This window comes from Lonchura striata, chromosome 17, assembly GCF_046129695.1.
Source record: "Lonchura striata isolate bLonStr1 chromosome 17, bLonStr1.mat, whole genome shotgun sequence".
NCBI lineage: Eukaryota > Metazoa > Chordata > Aves > Passeriformes > Estrildidae > Lonchura > Lonchura striata.
The window spans coordinates 14,854,877-14,861,237 of record NC_134619.1 but is presented as its reverse complement, the minus strand read 5'-3'; positions in this window follow the sequence as shown (position 1 = coordinate 14,861,237).

Sequence of the window (6,361 nt, the reverse complement as noted above, 5' to 3'; positions counted from 1 at the left end):
GGCGGGGGCCGGGCGGGGCGGCACGGGAAAGGCGGGGTCGCGCGCGGGTGGACGGCGCGTGCGCCGGGCCGGGCGGGACCCGGGGCCGGGCGTGCGCAGCTCTCGCGGCGCCGCTGGAGGCTGTTGCTGAGGGCGCGGGGCCTCAGGGAGAGCATTGAACTTCGAAGTAAGAAAACAACTCTGAGATCGGCTGTTTTAATCCTCTTGACGTACGACCAAGTTGCAGAATAAAAATTAAAGACTCCTGGGAGCCGATGCCCCGTGCTGTGTTTGTCTTTGGCTTGACTGAATACAGCACTGATAACCAGGCAGTGCCCTGAGCTCGGGGACCCCGGACTCTTCTGGGTTCTCCATCACTGCGCTTCAACGGACACAGGCACAGCAGCACCAGCCATTTCCAGTGGGAAAAAAAGAAAGCAACCCTGTTTAGTCCTCTGCAAGAAACGGATAAAAATAAATAATTGCCTCCCTTTGCAAACGCTTTTGCAGTGAATGTTGGAGTTCAACAACTCGGTTACCTTTGGCCCTGATTTCTCTTAAGGGGTGAAAACCAACAGATTGTCGTGGTTGTGCTCTCCTGAGGCAGAGTGATCCAGTGTGGGGCTGCTCAGCAGCACGGTAATGCCCACTCCATTATTTGTTTTCCTGTATATCCCCTCTTTTTACTTCCAAATTCTATTTTACTACTCTCATCCCCTCTCAGGCAACAGCCCACACTTGCTTATCTTCTCCCTATTTACCCCAGTTTTTCAGATTTTGTATTCTATTTGGTATTTATGATTATAGATTGCCTGAAAATACCAGTTCTGCCAACCTAAAATCTCCTTCTTGTCTTGGCAAGTGTAGGCAGTATCCAGTAATTCACCTTTCTATAGCACTAGTGACAATAGATAGGGTTGGCTGTCACCATGCACCCTGACATAGCCCAGAAAAGCAAGTGATTGAAGTCACCAGAGGCATCAACGAGGCATCAGCGAGGCTTGCCAGCTTCCCTGGAGAGCTGGTTGTCTAGGACATGTCAGGAGTAGCAGGAAAATCTGCAGCTCAGGGCTTCACTCTGTAACACCACAGCATTTCGCAAGCTGCACCAGCCACCCTGCAGTGGGATACAGTGTGGGATAACAAAAGGACAGTGCTGGAATACCCCAGGTCAGAGGAAAAGTAAGACTTTTCAGCTTTTGTGCAATGTGATTAGTCGCCACATTACTTTTTCTTGTTCAAAAAAAGTACGGTGAAGATACTTGTGAGGTTTACGGTGTGGACCATTAGGAGCGTGCCAAGGGACCCCTGAGTACCAAAGACAAGTCAGCAGCATGATAGGTACCAATAGGAGGAAAGTACCTATGGAAAGTAAAACATTGATAGACAGAAGGTTAAAGGACAAGGGATCATCTAACCATGTTGAATTGCGGTGAAAATCAAGACCCCACAATTCCAATACAGATTTGTAGGGACGGTATGTTTTATTACAGAGCTGGACTAACACGGGGATTCCCACAAAGAGATTTCCCTTCAAAGGGCATTCGTGCCCCTTGGGGATTCCCAAGCCTTTTTATTATCCCGTATTAATTTACATATACATAGAATCTCACAATAGGTTTATGCATATTCATTCTGCTGATTTCGCCTTACAATTTACAGTTGGTCCTTTGTACAGAGAACTCTCTAATCCCTTTGTCCATTTTTTTTTTGCAGACAACTTTGGGGTTTTTTTGTTTGTTTTTTTTTTTTTTTCTTTTTAGTTTCAGAGTTCAAAGGGCCCCTCTTATCTCTTCACCTTGGAGGTTGCATTCTTTTCTCCTTGGCTGGGAGAGTTTTACAAGCCCAGCAGAGTTAACAGACTAAATAGCATATTTCACTCATGTTAGCAAGCTACTATGCAGTACACTTTATATAAATCCAGATGGATTTTCCACCCCATTAAATTTTACTCTGTTTCAATGTCCAGTGTTTTCCCTGTAACATGCATGTGGGGAGGCTGATAGAGGAATAAAAGCATTAGAAAAGAATGGGATTTTCCTTTATTGGACACTAGGAAACCACTAGGAGCACACTAATTTATGTGTCTCCTTGTCCTGGGTTGACTGTATGATGCTTTTATCCCAAATCATCTGTTCTGTTTATGCTGAATAGTGAGTTTTGCACCTTTAAGACTTGCTCCAAGAGGGAAAGTGGGGGGGCGGGGGGAAGCGCAGAGTTTGTTTTCAAAAACTGCACTCCCTCCTCCACATTCCTGCTACTACACTCTGTTGTCTGTGGACAGACATACAGTGAGACAAAGCTCTCCTTTGCTTTTAGTTAGTTTTAACTAGCTGAGTGTTCTAGGATGAGGTTATGGTGCTTGTATCCCCAATCGTGTGTTCTGTTTATGTCTGATATTATGTTCTGTGCTTTCAGAACTGGCTCTGAAAGTGAAGGTTTGTTTTGTTATCAGCCAGCTCACCTCCCCCATGGTCTGTTGTCTAGAAGAGGCTAGTGCTGGCTGGCTTGCTTGCTTTTGCTCCTGCTTCTGCTTTTGCCTTTTCTTTTGCTTGTTAGTTTAGCTAAGCAGTCCAATTTTTTTTCCCCTGGACTGTTTTTTTTCCCTTTCCCTTTCCTGAATATCATCCCAACCTGCTCTGGACTGGGACCTGGGAAACATTGAGAAACACCGAGAACCTGTGTTTTGTTATCTGCAGCAGCCATCCCCAGTGCTGGAGAGCAACCCCCAGCACCCAGACCTGGGCAATCATTCCCAAGAGAGACTCTCTGCATTTGTCATCTCTTTGGAGTGGTGAAAGAGTATTTTTGTCATCTCGTGTTGTTAATTTTCTGGTGCTGGAGAGTGTTTTGTCTGTTAAATAAACAGTTTCTTTGTCACTTCTCTCTGAGAAAATTTTGCCCAAACCAGGTGGGATGGAGGGGCCGTGAGGGTTTGTTTTCTGGGGGCTCCTTCCAGAGGTTTTTTTCCCATATTTGCCCTAAACTAGGACACTGAGGTAAAAAAGCTCCCTGGACTGTGGCTTTTCCTTTTCTTTGGTCCTGCTCAAACCTGCTCTGGACTGAACACCAGAAGAGCACTGGCACCTCACACCTGTGGCCCAGTGGGCCTGGGCCGTGGCATTTCCAGGGCCAAAGGGGCTGATCAGAGACTGAGTGAGCCAAGCTGCAGTCCGGGGCGGGATTTTTCTGAGTTTGTCTCTCTTTTAGAGCAGCAAGAAGTTTTATTGTTTAATATTGTTAAAATTTTCTTGTTCAATAAACACTTTTTCCTGCTTTTCTCCAAAGAAGTATTTTTCTCAAACCAGTTAAAGAGAGGGTCCGATTTAATCTGCTTTCTAGAGGAACCCCTTTGAGGGTTCTCTCCCAAATTAACCTTGAACCAAGACAAATACATTTATTGGTGCTCAGTGTGGGGCCTACAGATTGACTACATCACACTACCCCAGACACACTAAAACAAGCATTATGTACTCACAATAGTAAAAACCACCACAAGGGAGTTAAAAACCTACCCTCTACCTCATGCTAAAACCCGTAACACCATTCTAAGCATTAAAAAGCAAGTTCTTTAAAAGCATAGTACCCCTAAAAAGATTAAGTCAAACAATGAGACTCATTTCAAGAACAGCCTTATCAACACCTAAGCTAGAAAACATAGCATTAAGAAAGTATACCATATTCCCTACCATACACCAACTAAAAGCAAAATGAAAAAGTACAATAAACTGTTAAAAAACACCTTAAAAACATTAAGTAGATCTTTCAAAAATTAAGAGCAGCATCTAGCAAAAACCACCTAGTTAGTTAACACCCAAAACTCTACCAATCAAGTAAGCCCTACCCAATCTGGGCCTTTACATGTAGTAAATAAAAACAAAGTCCCAGTAGTATATGTCAAAAATTTATTTTAAAAACCCAGTGTAGATCAATTCTACCTCAAATACAAACCCATTCATAAAGTTGTCTTTGCTCAAAAACCAAGTGACACATATTAGATAATGCAAAAATATATAAGAACACAATGTATACCTCAAAGAAATCTGATTATTAAGTGAAAACTGTTTGTAAATATCACTGTTTGCTAAATGTTATTACCATTGTCTGTGTATAACTATATATTAGATGTATAATGTATATGATTATAGAGTTAGAATATATATATTAGCTTTAGTAGTAAGCTAACAATATAGAGATAAGAGGTAGAATGTCCTAAATTAACTATATGATGTTTTTTTTCCCCAATCATCTGTTCTGTTTATGCTGAATAATAAGTTTGGCACCTTTAAGACTTGTTCCAAGAGTAAAATGGGGGGAGAAAAAACACAGAGTTTGTTTTCAGAAACTGCAATCCCTCCTCCACATTCCTGCTACTACACTATGTTGTCTGTGGACAGCCAGACAGTGAGACAAAGCTCTCCTTTGCTTTTAGTTAGTTTTAACTAGCTGAGGCAAAGAAGTTCCTTGGACTGTGGCTTTTCCTTTTCTTTGGTCCTGCTCAAACCTGCTCTGGACTGAACACCAGAAGAGCACCGTCAGCTCACACCTATAGCCCAGTGGGCCTGGCCTGGGCTGCAGCATTTCCTGTTTGTCTGTGATGACCCTCATTAGCTCATCTTCCTGCTCGGGTGGCCTGCACAGACCCCCACTATGATGTCACCAGTCCCTGACCTCCATTTAAGCCTGACTTCCTAAACTCTCAGTCAGTTCCTCATTCATCCCCAGGTGGAGCTCCATGCACTTCTGCTGGTCATTGGCATAAAGAGCAACATTGCCTCTCCTCTCCCCTGCCTGTATCCTTCCATTTCAACCCTCCAGTCACAACACATCTCCCTGCTGTTAGTAAGATCACAGCCCTGCAGGCAAATGAACAATTCTAACTGAAACGGTTCTCACTTCAGATGCCTTTGTTTTTTTCACTGTGTGAAGGGCAGAGCCTTGAAGAGTAGGAGGATTGGCCCAGGACCCATCCTTTGGGGATTCTCTGAGGGCAGAAAATGAGAGTCCCCAGCTCGGAGAGGCCCCAGCACAGGGAGATCACTGCAACCCAGGAGAGCCACCAAGAGTCTCACTCAGGGCCACTGTTTACAGGGCCACAAGAGATGGGCTTTAGTCACAACAGTGACTAGTGTTTCATCCTAGCCCTTCAGGTCAGCAACTTTCTTTGAATGTGGGAGAACAAGAATATTTTGCCATAAAACAAAACAAAACAAAAAACAAAACAAAACAAAAAAAAAAAAAAAAAAACAAACAAAAAACCCAAAAAAACCCCCAAAAAAACCAGGAGCTCATTGGATGGCAGCAGTTCCTGGAGCAGTTTTCCTGATAAGCTCCAGAGAAGCTGAATCCAAGGGCTGTTCAAGGCCAAGGCCTTGTGAGCATTTTTCAGATCACAGTGCAGCCCAGGCGGGGGGACGATGCACCACCATTTATTGGCATCTAACTGGTAAGAGTGGGAAAGACTGAAGTTCCATCCCCCAAAGGCTTTAACTGCATTCAGTGAGGTACAGATAGACGTTCATCCTTGGCATTACTTTCTGTCATGGGGGAAGTATCACCACTATACATTTTTCCTCATCTTGTCCCATAAACATTTCAAATAAACATTTATTGTAAGTATGAATGAGTTTCTCTAAACATTACAAGTAGAATTTTTATTTTAAATCTTATAATATAATAGGTGGTCAGAATCTTCAAGATTTGAGGCTCCCTTTTGTGAAAAATGCATATTTGATGATTGGCTTTTCGCAAATGTTGCAATGAATATTATATGTGTAATGTTAGAAAGTTATGCTGTATCAATTCTCTTATGTATTGTGTTAAGTGTAGCTTTAGGTTCCAACACAATGTTAAAATAGAGACTATGTATGTGAGGGAAGTTTTTTTTTTTAGGGATGATATACTCGCTTCGAGGAAGACCTAAATCTTCCAAATGAGAGGAATTTATGGCTTCTTATCAGAAGAAGCTAATTTCTTCAGGCCTTGCTCAGACTTGAAGACGCCAGGGGATTAAAGGAAACAGTTGACATACAACAGACAGAGTTTCTTGTTTAGAATAGAATGTATGCATAACCATAAAAGATGTATGAATATGCAACAAGTGTATTGGTTTAAGGGTGATTCCTTTGTTCACAAGTCATGCTTTTCATGACTTAGTGTCTGAGAGCATCCAGATGTCTGTAATTCTTTGTTTTTTATTGTCTTGTAATTCTCCTAACTCTAAACATTATTACTCTAATTGTATTATTATTTTTATAACCATTTTATTGTTATTAAACTTTAAAAATTTTAAAAGCCAAGTGATTGGCGTTTTTCACACTTTTGTCAAAATAACCAGAATTTAAGCTATTTGAGTTTAAAAAAAAAACGCCCAGAACATGCA